Source organism: Harmonia axyridis, chromosome 3 (genome assembly GCF_914767665.1).
Source record: "Harmonia axyridis chromosome 3, icHarAxyr1.1, whole genome shotgun sequence".
NCBI lineage: Eukaryota > Metazoa > Arthropoda > Insecta > Coleoptera > Coccinellidae > Harmonia > Harmonia axyridis.
In genome coordinates, this window is record NC_059503.1 from 50,312,165 (window position 1) to 50,329,755 (window position 17,591).

Genomic DNA, 17,591 nt, shown 5'->3' on the forward strand with positions numbered 1-17,591 from the left:
ATTTTAATTGGTTTAGATTGTAATTTCGCTTTTAAAAAAATTAATCCTTTAATATCTTCATATTCAAAATTTCCCTTTAATTTGATAAATTCCCTCGGATGTTGATAAACAATAACATTTTTAATAGGTGCTTCATTTAAAAATTTCCTTCTTGTTCATGCATAATTTCCTGAGACTCACTTCTTCTGTTCATGTTATTCACTCTTCTGTTTTCCCCGCTTTGATGATTGTTTCTATTTTCCATTGATCTTCCATTTTGATTTTCATGTCTCCAGGAATTCCTATTGTTTTGATTCTGTCCTCTATTATAATTTTGATTCTGATGATAATTATTTATATGTTGTTGATTTCTTTGATATGATCTATTAGAATTATAATTGTTCCCATTATTGATTTGTTGGTTTTGATTGTTGGCATATTGATTCAAATTTTGTCTTTGACAATTTCTCCTGAGTCTGTATTCTTGACTCATGAGAAATTGACACAATTTATCCATTTCTTTGAAATCATATAATAATAAGACATCTTCTAATTCCTTATCGAAATGTTGAATGATCAAACTTACAAGATATTCTTCAGTAAAATCAGCATCTAAGTACTGTGCTACACTGTATATTTGCATTGCATATCTGTGATAAGTTGTTCCCATATTTGGATTAAATTTTCCACTGAACAACTCATTTTTAATTACCTTCTGCTGAGATGGACCCCAGAAATATGACAAAAATTTTGTTTTGAAAGTTTCGAAATCGTTCAATTCAACATCCTTATTATTTATCCATAGCAGTGCTTCTTCAGTTAATTGACTCCTGATATATTCTTTAAATGTTATGAATGATGTGAAATATTTTTGTCTATTTTCTAAAAATTTCATGAAAGGCACTGGGTGTTGTTTTTTTATCTTTCCATTGAAATTCATTTTATTGTCTCCAAGATTAATAATTCCAGATGTACAATTTTCATTACTAAGAATTTTTTTTAATTTTTCATTCTACTCTTCAATTTTTTCATTTTGAATTTTGGCATTTTTATACATCTCAATTTTATTGTTTTCTAGTTGCTCTAGTTGTTTTTCCATATCATTCTGCATAATACTTAGGTTCCTTTCTATAATATTGTGACATTCTGTCTTGATTCTATTTTCACTAATTTCTAAATTCTTTTTACATATTTTGCTTTTCTCTTGTAATTTTGAAGTAAATTCTTCTTCAACTTGATTTATTCTGGCATTAAACATATCATTGACTGCCATTAAACTATTCACAAGTTTTTTATCCATTTCAGTTATATTATCTGTCAATTCTTCTTTAAATTCTTTAAAATTTTCATCCAATTTTTTTGACTGATCTTCCAATTTTTTTGACTGATCTTCCAATTTTTTTGACTGATCTTCCAATTTTTTTGACTGATCTTCCAATTTTTTTTTTATATTTTCTTCAAAATTTTTCATTGCATTCATTATATCCAAGAAATTCAGTTCTTTTCTATTTTCTTCATCTATTTCCATATTTCCTCTTGCATTTTCTTCTTCATCCCCTTTTTCTCCAATTTTCGTTTTACTTCTTGTTTCCATTTTTTTATTGAATAATCGATGATATGATTCCAACAATTATGTATTAATTTGAAATTTTTTTAAAATAATGCTGTAATTGAATTAATATAATAATGCTGTAATTGAATTAATATAAGCCACGCGTTGGGCGACAATTGTTATGGATCGTGTATATATTCAAGTTGAGATTATGTTGTTATTGATTTGATTTAAATTGATTCGATCCAATAACTAAATTTGATACTATATTTTTATGATTTTGCGCCGACTCTATATATCTCAGGAGGGTTCATTCAAATTCAATTATATATTTTTTTTTTTAATTTAATTAATATTTTCGAAATTCACTAACTATAAAGAAATTCTTATCTAATAACTAAATTTATATTAATCTAATCTTATATTTACGTATTTAAATCTTCATCGACCTCATCATTGTTCTATGTTATGGTATGGTATCGTCTTCTATGCTCCTAACCTCGAATGGATTATAACCTTAATTCGTATTAATTCAGTTGCATTGTTTTGAATCCATTTTCCATTTGATATTGCTTCAAATTGCTTGAATCCAGGGAAATTTCTTCTTGAAATTGATTAAATAATTTTCCACTTCTTCTCACAATGATTTTCAGGCACGTATTTAACAATTTTAATATCTTGCAAATTTTCGTAAATAAATTCTTTCGTTTATCAATTATTTCAGGTAAATTTCTTGAGTCAGGTGACGTGCTCTCAACAATGGTTTTTTACTGACTGATTAGCTGTCATTCGGCTGGGCTTTATATAGATTTTCAATTTTTTCTTGAAATCAAGATTGCCTTGGATGTCAAAAAATTTTCCAAATATGATGCTTTCGCAATTTTCTCTTTTGAGGTAAGTTTTCCTTCTCCAATCTTGATCTAGTTAATTTCTTCATTTAATTCCGCATCTTTTGGTACCACATATGTTGCATTCGGTCGATTCGAAGTTACAAAATTTTCAAATATTCTATATACAATTTGGAAATTTTTCTAATATTCACTTTCTTTGGCCTAATATTCAAAGATTTCTATCTATAACTCCTAAAATCTACTACATATTTTTAAATTATACTATAATCTAATGAAATATATACATTTTTGTATGTTTGAGACATTAATTACTTTGGAATCCCTGATTTATCATTCGATATCCTATCCCTATCCATTTTTTACAATTTTATTAGGAATTTAAACTAATATTACATTTTTGAAATTGCATCTAAATGTAATTCACTAGATCACAAGCTATTTCATGAAAATTAACATAGGAAATATAAAATAAATGATTATTTTTTATCATTTTGAATGAAAATTGAATATTCAGTCTTTTGACTCTTTTAACATTATTTACATGATATATAAATGGTTCCTGATACTTGAATTGAATATCTTTTGTTGATTTTATCAAATTGAACTTGAATTTTATTGATATTTTCATTTTGTTTCAGATCCTGAGATGTTTTGAATGAATATTGATATATTACTTTAGAAATATTGGATTTATGCTACTTTTATAATGTGCAAGTGAATGGAATAAATGAATAAAGTTACTCTACTTTTCTTTAAAATTATTGGATCATATCAAGTTAAAATTTATTATCTATTTGATGAATTTGCTGTATTTTCCGAATGATAGAGTCTGGTAATGTATTCTCATTGATTTTATAAGTTGATAATACCATTCCATAACAATATATATATATATATATATATATATATATATATATATATATATATATATATATATATATATTTATATCGGGTGTCCCAAACTCGATGGCCTATTAGACGTTTCTGGAAAACTAATCATAATTTTGAGCTGAAAATTTGCATGTTGGGGTTTGAGACAATGATCTTCCTCCCTAAAATATTTTCAGATCTCTACAACTTCCGGTTATACCGGAAACAGACTACTACTTCCTTATTTCAAATGGCACACTCAGTATATTATTGCATCATTAGATAGCTTTTTTGATGGCAATTTCGGCAATATGCCATACGTTGGGTAAAAATTCAACGGTTCATGAGTTATTGGGATTCTTATGAAAAAAAAAGTGGCGATGAGGACTCACAGTTTTTTGAATATTTCAGCAGAAAAAGCCTTTTTCGAAAAAAAATTGTTTTGTTTCGTTTACGCAAATACGTAGTATTATAAAACTGTTTTCGGCTTGGATCAAAAATGTACAGGGTGTTTATAAGAGGATCATGAACTGGGACAACTCAAATTCATCAAAACTCAAGATTTTCAAATTAGAACCTATATTTTTTATTATTTCAGTCGATTCTACGTACAAAAATAGTGGGGTTACTTCAGCAAACCGTATACCTAAAATGAATACTTCAAGAGTTATCGGGGAAGAACTTCAAATGAGGAAAAACCGCTATTTATAACTGTGGGAATAACTGTTTGTTACTTCCGTAAAACACAGAAAGAAAATAAAATTCGATGTTTGGATAACTAAATTTTACATTTCATGAATTTTAATTAATTTTTCGTTGGTATTGTTGAGAAATCCATAAACCAATACAATTTTCAATTACGAATAATTCATTACAATTCTTGATATGTCAAATTTAGTCATGGAAACATCGAATTTTATTTTCTTTTTTCGTGATAATAAGGTAATAACTGATTTGTACTCGAAGCCAGTTTCTTCTGAGCGTTTGTTACATTTTAATTCTTTGCATTCGCTCACACAAAAAATCGCTATAATAAAGAATGTAAAATATAAAATTCTAAACCTCTCTCATGAGTCATTCCATGAAAAAAATTTCCGTGATCAGGCTGCTCTGCTGTTCAAGAATGGTTATCCTAGTAATTTAATATACAGGGTGTGTCTTTGACTTGTACATATATTTTAACCCAAGATTCCTGAGGTCAAAAGAAACACTTTTTTCCTTTACCATTTTTTCCGATTCGGCCCGGTTGAAAAGATACAGGCTGTTGAAAATCGTTAAAAAAATGTGATTTTCGGCTATATCTCGGAAATGGTTGTATCGAAGGAAATGATTTTTGAAATATAGCTTTTTTTTGATGTGATACATCTTCTCCGAACAACAGATTCCATACACATTCTTCTGTTTCTTTGTTATGAACATAACATACCATAAAAATACCAGAAATTCGAAGAAACCTACTCTTAATAGTAATTTGAACGTTCATTGAAGAATATTTGGCTAATTTGAAAAATAAAAGTATTCTTCATATTTTCTCGTACAAAGCGCCGTTTTCGAATAACTTGATCTTAAAAAAAAAAATTATCTGTGAAATTCAAAAAATTGGGTACTTTGGCTGAATGCAACTCTGTTCTATTGTGGAAAAAAAAACCACAGAAATGAATATTTACTATGAAGTCATGTCTCAGATTTAAGAATTGAAGTACTAGCCAACTTAGTTTGAAAATGAAGTTATTTGAATAAGCTCACCTCAACTCCTCGATTTGATTAAAAATCACTGAGCTTTGGCAAAGCTCTGATAATAAGAAGATACTTCACTAAAATCAACATTCTTTTTGAAAAGTCCAGATTATTCATAAAACCCATGTTTAAAAAAGTTTTCACAAAATAGTCCCATTATAATGACAACAATCAATATCCCACTAAAGACTGCTACTATCGAACAATACTGTATTCTTCTTCGGCTCATTCAAACTCACATCGAAACATATCACTAGGACTAGGTACATACTAGACAAATTTTCATGTGATTGAGATTGAATACTTTTATTCTTTTGCTATTCCATAAATTCATCCTAAGAGCTTATGATTGACATACTTCCAAGAGGGCCATAATTGTTTTAATGTGAAAACAAATTAGGTGAGTTGAAAGAAACCAAATATTCTATTGTGGATATTTACATTGAATACTTCTCATTTATTTTCAATGCCAAAATCAAGATGAATTAAGTAGTAAAGTTGGCTATAATGTAGGTACACATTAACAACAAATTTGATTACAAGTGGAGTCTAACATTTTCCATTGATTACAGAGCCAGAATATTTTCCATATTTCCATATTTTCATACTGATGGTTTCAAAAATATTGATGCATTTCAATATTTTTATGAGATAGATGGAACAAATCAAATGCTTCATTTCATAACAAATATCTTATAACAATAACAGTGTAAACTGTAAATGAAAATTTTAGGTTAGAACATAGATTATTCGAACCGAACTGCTGTGTTTATATTTGGCATCACTCGAAATTTGAAATTCAAACTTAAAACCACAGATTACTATAGTCTGTGTTAGATCTTTCATAGATGAATATTATTTATTTGAGATTTTAAGGTTAATTCTTGCACGAAAAATAAACAACGATATCATATAAATGAAATATAATGAATGAATGGATATGAGTATCAGAGCTAATATGGGTGGTAGCGAGCTCAATTCGTTATAATTATCGAAAATGAAATAGAAATCAAGAGAAGAATATTTAATCTTTAGCGTCAACGAAATTGGAATAACTCATTTATTTGATTATAAACACTACTTTGTTCAACAAATGGAATGTTAAACGTGAGTTTATGATGGTTTTTCTAATTTAGTAGCTTATTTCCAAGGTTCAAGAGGTATATCTTATGCTTGAGAAAACTTCAGTGTTCCGGTTTTCAGGGGTGAATTAGCTCATTTTGAAAATTTAAAATGGCTATATCTTTTTAACAGGGCCGAATCGGAAAAAATGGTAAAGGAAAAAAGTGTTTCTTTTGACCTCAAGAACCTTCGGTTAAAATATATGTACAAGTCAAAGACTCACCCTGTATAAGATTTTTTATTCGTCTATTAGTGCAGGTGATTCTCGATCATCCAGTGATGTTGATCAAACGACACATTATTGCAAATTAATCTATATACCGGGATGCTCTCAGCAATTGGCAAGAATAATGAGCAATCTCTCAAACAAAGTAGTTTTTATTATAATAAAACTGTGGGCAAATTGTTCAGTCGACCAAAGGATGGCAATCCTTTGATGAGACATTCTAATTTAGTGTACAAAATAGATTGTTCAGATTGTGCTGGCAGTTACATAGGCCAAACAAAACAGTATATAGGGTCGAGGTTGAAACAGCATGAGAGAGATTGCAAAAATCGTAGTGAAGCAACAGCATTATCACAGCATGCAAAAATTAATGACCACTCCTTTGATTTTAATAATGTAAAAATTTCAAATAAAGAAAAGAATTGGTTTAAACGAACATTTTAAGAAATGGTTTTTATCAAGAGAATAAAAGATTCTGTGAATACACGCACCGATATTGGTAGTTTGAGTTCGGTGTATTTTAACTTAATTAATAAGGTTAATGTAGATAGTTTCATTGCGCGGTAGTTCGGGTTTTCTTTTGAATCGGATGTTTGGTATGTCTCACACATTTTAATGCAGTCTGTCTTGCCTGATACTTTAGTTTATACTTATACGTCTTATTTGATGTGGTTTTTTATGCTATCCTGATAATGCCATTTTATTGTATGGACATTTATTTGATGATTTCGATGTATTCGAATGATTTATAACCGTTATTCATAGGGTGAGATCGCTTTTTCTTGTAATCTTATTGTTTCCTTGGCCGACCTGGCGTGAATTGTTTTGTGTTGCTTTGCTTTATATTTATATTCATTGTTATTTTGTCATCTAGTTTATATTTCATATTTATTATTGTATAGCGACGTCATTTTATGTATTTTTTATCTTTATTACTACACCAGTTGTATGATCCATGCCGTTGTTTATAAATTGGTTTTTGTTTTTAGCCTGATGAAGGAGCTAAATGCTCAGCAACGTTGCCATTGAATAAATTGTCCTTGTGACTGATATTCCTCACCATCGAATTTTATTTCCTTTCTGTGTTTTACGGAAGTAACAGACAGTTATTCCCACAGTTATAAATAGCGGTTTTTCCTTATTTGAAGTTCTTCCCCGATAACTCTTGAAGTATTAATTTTAGGTATATGGTCTGCTGAAGTAACCCCCACTATTTTTGTACGTAGAATCGACTGAAATAATAAAAAATATAGGTTCTAATTTGAAAATCCCGAGTATATAGATTAATTTGCAATAATGTGTCGTTTGATCAACATCACTGGATGATCGAGAATCACCTGCACTATTAGACGAATAAAAAATCTTATATATTAAATTACTAGGATAACCATTCTTGATCAGCAGACCAGCCTAATCACGGAAATTTTTTTCATGGAATGACTCATGAGAGAGGTTTAGAATTTTATATTTTACATTCTTTATTATAGCGATTTTTTGTGTGAGCGAATGCAAAGAATTAAAATGTAACAAACGCTCAGAAGAAACTGGCTTCGAGTACAAATCAGTTATTACCTTATTATCACGAAAAAAGAAAATAAAATTCGATGTTTCCATAACTAAATTTGACATATCAAGAATTGTAATGAATTATTCGTAATTGAAAATTGTATTGGTTTATGGATTTCTCAACAATACCTACGAAAAATTAATTAAAATTCATGATATGTGAAATTTAGTTATCCAAACATCGAATTTTATTTTCTTTCTGTGTTTTACGGAAGTAACAAACAGTTATTCCCACAGTTATAAATAGCGGTTTTTCCTCATTTGAAGTTCTTCCCCTATAACTCTTGAAGTATTTATTTTAGGTATAGGGTTTGCTGAAGTAACCCCCACTATTTTTGTACGTAGAATCGACTGAAATAATAAAAAATATAGGTTCTAATTTGAAAATCTCGAGTTTTGATGAATTTGAGTTGTCCAAGTTCATGATCCTCTTATAAACACCCTGTACATTTTTGGTCCAAGCCGAAAACAGTTTTATAATACTACGTATTTGCGTAAACGAAACAAAACAAATTTTTTTCGAAAAAGGCTTTTTCTGCTGAAATATTCAAAAAAATGTGAGTCCTCATCGCCACCTTTTTTTTCATAAGAATCCCAATAACTCATGAAGCGTTGAATTTTTACTCAAGGTATGGCATATTGCCGAAATTGCCATCAAAAAAGCTATCTGATGATGCAATAATATACTGGGTGTGCCATTTGAAATAAGGAAGTGATAGTCTGTTTCCAGTATAACCGGAAGTTGTAGAGATCTTAAAATATTTTAGGGAGAAAGATCATTGTCACAAACCCCAATATGCAAATTTTCAGCTCAAAATTATGATTAGTTTTCCAGAAACGTCTAATAGGCCATCGAGTTTGGGACACCCGATATATATCTGTACATATATCTGTATGAGTGTTCATGAGACGCACATGTAATAGTAATTGCTCCCGTTTAATTTGATTTCATGGTGTGAATTCTAGTATTTTAGGTTTGTTTCGAGACAGAAGTGGTGGCAAGTACCTATACAATATATCTGATATTAAACTCAGAATATAATTCACTGTTTATTCCACTTTTGTTTTGTCGAATTCATAATATTTATTTCGTTTCGTTAATATCTAGACTCCGGTGACACGTGTGGTACCTAGCTACCAGTTATTTATCATATCTGTGTCAGCTGGTGTGCGTTTCTCGTTCTTTGTATACGGGGTACCTTCATTTTTGGTATCGTATTATTACTGTTCAAATCTAGTTGCGAAGTTTTCTTTCTATTTTTATTTAATACTGGTGTAACCTATCCATTCCTGCTTTGTATTTCCGTGGTCCTCTTGTGTGTCTGTTAGTCACAGGCTATTGGCCCAGCAGTTGTGAAGGGTGTCCCTGGTTTTTCTTTTTTTCACCAGTATATTTTAAGATTTAATTTGATTCCCATTATGGCATGTATAAAGTGTAATGTCACTATTAAAGTGGAGGTGGATAAAGTTGTCAGGTGCGATGGCTGTAATAGACCTGTGCATCTCGCTTGTTCTGAGCTTACTGCAGCAGAATTGAAATGCTTTGATTTGCGGTCGAGTGCAAAAAGACGAGTAAAATACCTCTGTGATGAGTGTGAGCAGGGGCTTCATTAGATCCCCAAGATAATTAATGAGCTGAGGGATGAGATACGCGAGCTGAAACAAGCTGGTGCGGTGGATGTTTCCGTAACACAGTTGCCTGCACCGGTGCCATCGAGTGAGCAGGTGATTGGGGAAGTTGTTGAAAGAACAAAACGTGCTAATAATGTAGTAATTCATGGCAGCTCTGAGGGGGCTCCAGCAGGCTGGAACAGGTGAGGGAGGACGTGGCGCTTGTGCAGGCGCTGTTGAAGGAGTGTAATATTCCTGATCAAGTTGTTACTCCCATTAGACTCGGAAAATTCGATCCCACCAAACAGGTACGATCTCGTCCCATGAAGGTGCGTTTGTCTTCCCCGGAGTTGGTTCCTATGGTGTTGCGCAGGTTTCAGAAAATCAAGGATAAATATGCGGGAGTATTCATAACTCCGGACAGGACGCCACAGCAAATGGAGATGTTCAAGGCTGTTAAGGCTGAGATGGAGCTGCACGAGGCCGAGGGTGAGACTGGTCTCAAAATAAAACATGTAGGGGGTGTTCCTAAGAGCTCTGGCTCGAAAAACTAGTGTCTTTCAACAGGATTATTTCTTCTGTTCGGCCGGTGAGCGTCCAGGTGTTTATATTTAGTACCAGAATTCCAGGGGGCTCGATTCTAAATTACCTCAATTTTTCAAATCAGCCTGTGAATATACATATGACATTATTTGTATCGATGAGACGTGGCTTAGTGACTCGGTGACTGATTGCTAGATAATTCCGCCGGGATAAAGTGTGATGCGTTGTGACAGACAATTTCTCAGGGTCAACAGATCTCGTGGAGGAGGAGTGCTGGTTGCACTTTCAGATAATCTTTATTACAAAACTTTGAATACTGAATTCTTGACTGATCGTGTTCCGCTGATCGATGTGGTTTTGTGTCAGTGTACTTGTCCTTACGATTTCATCATATGTGTGGTTTATGTTCCTCCTGATGTTGCTGTCTTTCAGTTCGAGACCTTCACTTCTGCCCTTGAGATGAGCTTTCTTGGAAAGACGGTCATATTAATCAGCGATCTTAATATTCCCAATTTTAGTGTTGGGCCTTCTTGTCCTAAGTCGGTGCTGCTCAGAAATTTTTGTGACCTCCTCAAATTGCAGCAGTTCAACTTCATCTACAACAGAGACCAAAAATTGCTTGACTTGGTCCTAGCAGGAGATTCTGTCGAGGTGTCTGTGGCTCATTCTGAGTCGCCTTTTGGCCCGGAGGATCTGTATCATCCTGCGCTGAGCATGATTGTGAGCCGAAGCTCCTTTGAACGTCAAATACATTTTCCAACACGCAACAATACGTTTTATAACTTCAGGAAAGCTGATTTTCCGGCCTTGCGTTCGTCGCTCGGTTCCGTTGATTGGAATATTCTCCAAACATTCAATAATGTTGATGACGCTCTGCGCCATTTATATGATAAATTGTTCGAAATCATAAAAGATCATGTACCTACTGATACTTATACCTCTGGGAAACGCTGCTTTCCAGTGTGGTTTACTCCTGACTTGAGGCGCAACATCCGATTAAAAAATTTTTATCGTTCAAGGTGGCGGTCCATAGGAAGAACTAAATATCTTCGAGATTTCGGGTCGTTGGTCAAGTCTGGAATTTCTTTGGCGTATGACGATTACTTGGCTGAGATGCAGGGCGATTTGGAGTCAAATCCTTCCTCTTTCTGGGGATACATCAACCATAGGAAGAGTGGCACGAGAATTCCTGGTGTATTTCATAGCGACGGAAGATCACATGACGATCCAAGAGATATAGTCGATTTGTTCGCAAAGCATTTTTCAAATGTTCGTATGCCAGACGCAGTCAGGGATTATAGCGAAACTCATTTTTCCCAATTCTCTCCAGTTTTCTTGCCCTCTATAACTGAAGATGAAATTAGATCTATTATGAATAAATTTCATGATAAAACAACTGCTGCTGACGATCAGATACCCTCATTTTTCATCAGAAACTGTGGCTCTGTGCTTGCTGCGCCTCTACATCGCATCATCTCTGTCAGCTTACGTACTTCCTTTTTCCCACCATTTGGAAGAGAGCCCGAGTAGATACGATTTTCAAAAAAAAAGATAAATCACAAGTAGGGAACTATAGACCAATTTCTGTACTGTGTAACTTTGCAAAAGTATATGAAGAAGCTTTATACGCTAATATCAGTCATAATGTTAGACCACATATATCAGCAATGCAACAGTGTTTCATGCGGGGCAGGTCTAAGGTCACGAATTTGACAACATTGTCGCAGTTTATCTCGGAGAATCTGGATGATGGAGGTCGACGTTATTTATACAGACTTCGACTCGGTTGATCACCGTATATTGCTGAATAAACTTTCTTTTTTTGACCTCAGTCCAGCATATGTCGACCTGATGAGATCTTACTTGGAGGGAAGAATGAGTCATGTGTTTTATAATGGCTTCAAGTCTTTCGAATTTTGTCTGTCATCTGGTGTGCCGCAAGGATCTAATCTTGGACCATTGTTATTTACAATTTTTATCAACGATCTTCTGGCTCTTCTCAGTTGCTTAGCCTTGGCCTATGCAGATGACTTCAAACTTTACCTGAGGATACGCGGAACTGCTGATTTGGAGCTGCTCCAGTCCAGCTTGGAGTTAGTTAATGTTTGGTGCTCGCGCAATGGACTCATTTTAAATATACAAAAGTGTTTTAAGGTGACTTTCACGAGAAGCTTACGTCCTCTCACCTTCAATTATTCTATTGGTAATTGTCTTATCGCTAGTGGAGATCGGTTTCGCGATTTGGGGGGTGTTATATGATTCGACGTTCAGCTTTGTTCCTCACATCGAGGAGCTTTGTTCTTCGGCTAGTCGATCTTTAGGCTTTGTGTTCCGGTGTTCCAGGGAGTTCCCTGGTGTTTCAGTCCTCAGAATTCTCTATTTTTCTCTTGTCGTCAGCAAGTTAGAGTACGCCAACTTGGTTTGGTTTAGGGCTGGGAATCATGAATGAATGATTTGAATATTCGAATAATCATTGAATAATTATTCGAATAATTGCATTTTGAATTATTCGAATAATAATAATAATAATATTAATAATAAACTGAATGAAGAAACGTCATGAGTTCATTAGGAGAATCAACAAAATTTTCAGAACAAACCTCAACAGCAAGAACATGACGAGAGCCATCAACACATATGAATGTTCAATTCTTACATACTCTTTCGGTATCATTCCATGGAGCAAAACAGATATGGAAAACCTGCAACGCAAAATGAGAACCTTGATGAAGAAAGCACCCAAGCACCACCCGAAAAGTAGCATTGAGAGGACGACACTGCCGAGGAATAAAGGAGGCAGAGATCTGCTAGACATCATGGAACTTGCCCATGGTCAAATTGAATGCCTACGAACATACTTCAAAGACAAATCAGGCACGTCAGAGATCTACAAAGTACTGTGTGAAGCAGACGAATCAACACCTTCACAACTGCACAAGGAGCAATTGTCATACAACCACCAGACAATCCAAGAAAAACTGCAAAGATGGAGAGAAAAGCCCCTACATGGACGATATTTCAACGAGGTGAACCAGGATCATGTCGACATTGAAGCGTTGAACTATTGGCTCACATCAGGTGCGATGTATCCAGAAACGGAAGGATTTCTTTTAGCCATCCAAGATCAAGTGATCTCAACAAGAAATTAATGCAAGCATATCATAAAGGATCGAACTATTACTGACGATCGATGCCGTTATGGGTGTCCAACGAATGAGAGAATCCAACATATCACGGGAGGATGTCAAATGTTTGCAGGAAATGAATATAAAGAGAGACACAGTACCGTATCTAGGGCGTGGCGAAGCTGGCACTCGCCACCGGCGCAAGGTTCGTAGGGGCGCCCAAAAATATCAAAAGAAAAAAATATTGGAGCACCAGGCGATACAAAAAACGTAAACAACGGGTGAGTGTATACCGATGACGAACGCAAAAATCACAGATGTGAGATGGGAGATAGGAGCAGCGCCAACAAAGCGGATAGATAAAGGGAAAGTAATAAACTCACGAATGATACTTGGACTATCAAATGAATTAAAATCGTATAGAGAAAACTTTTTCTCGTCATTGATGAAATTTTCAAAAATTGAAGAAGATAAATTCGGAATTGAAGCAAAATTACATGAGTCAAGGAAACGGAAGAAACCAAAAATGTCAGGAAAACTAGCTAGTGATGAAGCTTATCTTTTTGATGCAAATGCAACACTCAGAATTGGACTATTACAAGTGCTTGATAAAACAATAATGGAAATGGGAAAAAGATTTGTTGCTTTGAAGGAAGTGGCCGACAACTTCAGTTTCTTGAATGGAAGTGTTATTCAATCTATGACTATTGACGATTTGAAGAAAAGTGCTGCAGATCTTGCAACAAAATATCCTTCTGATTCAAATGCACATGAATTTTCAATGGAAATTGAAAGTTCCAAATTTAAAACCTAATTATAGACAACTTTATCGAAATGGGGCCATTCGACTATTACAAATATTGAATGGTATTTTCGGGACAGCGTGACGATTTGGTCGATGCTGAGGTTTAATCAGGCCTCAATCTGCCTACTCCTGATTAACCTCGGGATAACTATAAAGGGACATGTTCTAACTAGGCCTCTATCTGCCCACTCCTAGTTAGTGGGAAAGATGGATTTCTAACTAGGCCTCTATCTGCCTACTCCTTGTTAGCGGGAAATATGGATTTCTAACTAGGCCTCTATCTGCCTACTCCTAGTTAGAGGGTTATAAAATAAAACATGGAACAGATATAATACAAACCACAATATGCTACATGATGTAGGTTGCTATTTGGCTGGGCTTCCTCGGCTTATCTCCGTTTTAGGGGCTTACTTCGAGGATAAAGTAAATTGTTGCGCCCTCTGTTAGGGGTAGCGTTAACATGGTTGGCAGCACCACCATGACCGTAACGCAGTAATCTGTAATCCCCACAGTATATATGATCTGACTCTTGAGAATATTTATCCGAATTTTCAAACGGCTTTGAGAATATTTCTGAGTTTGCCAGTGACAACTGCTACTTGTGAACATTCCTTTAGCAAACTAAAAACTCATAAAGTCGTATCTTCGTTCCTCCTTGGGACAAGAGCGATTATCAAATATGTCAATCCTTGCCGCCATCGAAAGGGAAGTGACATGTAGGTACCTTAGATTACTCGGATTTAGTGGGTTCATTCGCCGAATTAAAATCAAGAAAAGTGAGATTTTGAACCAATAACGTACTTACATAATTGTGATTATCGATTATAATTTTCTAGTCAATTTTCCGAGAAAATACTTTACATTTTCAGTATTTTCAAAAATCAAGTAGAAATATATGAATTTTTTTAGATATAGGTACCTATTCACTAAATGAAAATAAATATTTTGTTTTGGAATTTGTTTTATTTTTATATAAATAATAATATTTAATCAAATAAGTAAATATCTTCATTATTGTGTATTATTCATCACTGGTATTCGTGTCCTGACTTTTTAAATATTCAACTATGTGTTTTAAAGTATGTTTTTATGTTGCTCTGTTGTATTTTGTTTCTATACCTACTAAAGTATACTGTTTTTTATATTATGGCACTATGTTATGCCCCATGTTTTCAATGTCGTTCTGTTTCCAGCCTTGAAAAAGACCAGAAATAAAGGTCGAAACGTCGGCATCTCATTAAGGATTTTTATTTCCCCTGTCCTCTCTGCCACTACATAGTTGAATATTGTGTATTATTTCAAAACTTTAACGAAAATATATGACGTAAATTATGAAGAAAAAACACTATAAGAAAATATAATGGATACAAAAAAAAATTTCTAAAATGGGGGGCGCTGTCAAATATATTGCCACAGGCGCAATACTACCTAGATACGGCCCTGGAGAGACACGATGCAGTAGGAAAGATACTACACCAAGAAATGGCAACTAAATTAACACTAATTCATTCTGAAGAAGTGCCATACTACAAACACCGACCGGAAACCATCCTGGAAAACGAACGCTATAAACTGTACTGGGATCGTACAGTTTTGACTGATAAAACAGTCCCTCACAACCGGCTAGTTATATTGCTAGTTGATAAACATCAAAAGGCAGCAATACTCATCTACGTAGCAATACCCAATAACAACAAAATTTCAAAATATAGGGACCTCGAATTTCAGATAAAGCGCCAGTGGGGAATGATATCAACGAGAACTATTCCAATTATCATCTCAACAACAGGAATAGTACCCAAAAATCTCAAGAGAAATATCAAGCAACTAGGACTTAGTGAGTATATATGTAATATAATGCAAAAAGCTGTTCTTTTAGGTACTGCAAGGACGGTGAGAAAATTCCTAGGAAGCGAAGGACAGGTCCAAGGATCGCGTGTAAGAGGACCAGAAGTTCTACGAGAACCAGGGGGACCACAAGGACCGGACACGACCGAGCTCTGCCCTTCTGATATTTTAAATATCTGGGATTGAGTGAATGTTCCTCTTAGCGAGGAGTGAGAAGCCGACGGCGAGGAGAAATCCTACGTGTATAGGCAAAAGTCGGGGATAATAATAAACTTTATTGATCCTTTCTGACATTAAACAAATGTATAGGACAAGTCATATAAAAATAGTATACAATTTCATAGAGAGAAAAAAAACACAAAAATAAGATTCAACGAATGTAGTCCTTGAGGAACTCACCAACACTATTGGAGAAATTGCAGTTGTTATGAATCATAGACTTGAGGAAAATCTCATAGATGGCGCCAGCGTCAGTTCTCTTTTATATATATATATATGGTTCAATTTAATTATTAAATTATATTCTCTGTTGTATTTCTTCCTCTGATGAGGTTTTCTAATGTAAATAATATAATTTGTATTTTATTGTATAATTTTAGATAAGTTTTCTTCATTGTAAATTCATTAATTCTGTGCGTAATATTCTATGGTAAAAGTCTATGTTCTGGAAGCATGAGATTATTCTAACCTCTCTTCTCTCAAGTTAGTTGGTGTATAGTTAACAGTGTCGTTAACTGTCTCGTGTTTAACACGTGCTGGTAAAGTCTATGTTAAAAGGCTTTCGTTTTTAGAGCTATCTGTTTTAGCTCTTGTATAGTTAACAGTGTCGTTAACTGTCTCGTGTTTAACACGTGCTGGTAAAGTCTATGTTAAAAGGCTTTCGTTTTTAGCTCTTGTATAGTTAACAGTGTCGTTAACTGTTTCGTGTTAAACACGTGTTCGTGAGTCTATGTTAATAGGCTCACGTTTTTAGTTTTAAGTGTTCAAAATAAAACCATTTAACCAGCGCAGGAATTATATTTATTTTTATTTATCATTTTTTATACAGTCCATTAAATCGTAAATATTTCCATGGTCCTTCGAACCTCATATTTCTATAAAAGGTTCGAATCGTTTAATTCCAAGTTACTACGTGTACTGCATTCTGGTTAGTGTGTAAAATTGTTACATCGAAAGACTGGTGACCTTTCTGTTCCTGTTTTAAAGAAGACATCAGTGGAAACCGAGAAAGTGCCAGAGGAAAAGTCCATCTTTCGAGTTGAAGTCTCCAGAAGAATACTGTTTTCGTGTGAGAAAGAGCCAAAGGAACCCATTTGTTAAGTAGCCTTTGTTTTACCTACCAATACTATTTGAGTCAACAAATTTATTCACTTATATAGTTAGTATATTTATCAGTTATATATATTCAGTAGGTATATTCGTATCATTCATTATGAATAAAATGCTTGTTAGAAAACGTGCTATAGTAAAAGGAAAGTTCACAATAGTTGCAAAGAAATTAGAACCCCTCATTGTGAAATTTGAAAGTGATTCATCTTCTTTGAGTGAAGGAGATTTTGATTTAATTAGAATTTTTAAAGATGATTTATCGTCAATTGATGAATCCTTTGATCAAGTTCAGTCACAAATTGAAATGTCTTGTGAAGACGATCAATTTGATAGTGAAATAAGTCAAAGAGAGGAATTTTCTGACAATATGTGTAGGTGTCGAAATAAAATTAATTTGATGTTGAATAAGAGAAATGTTCTCAACTCG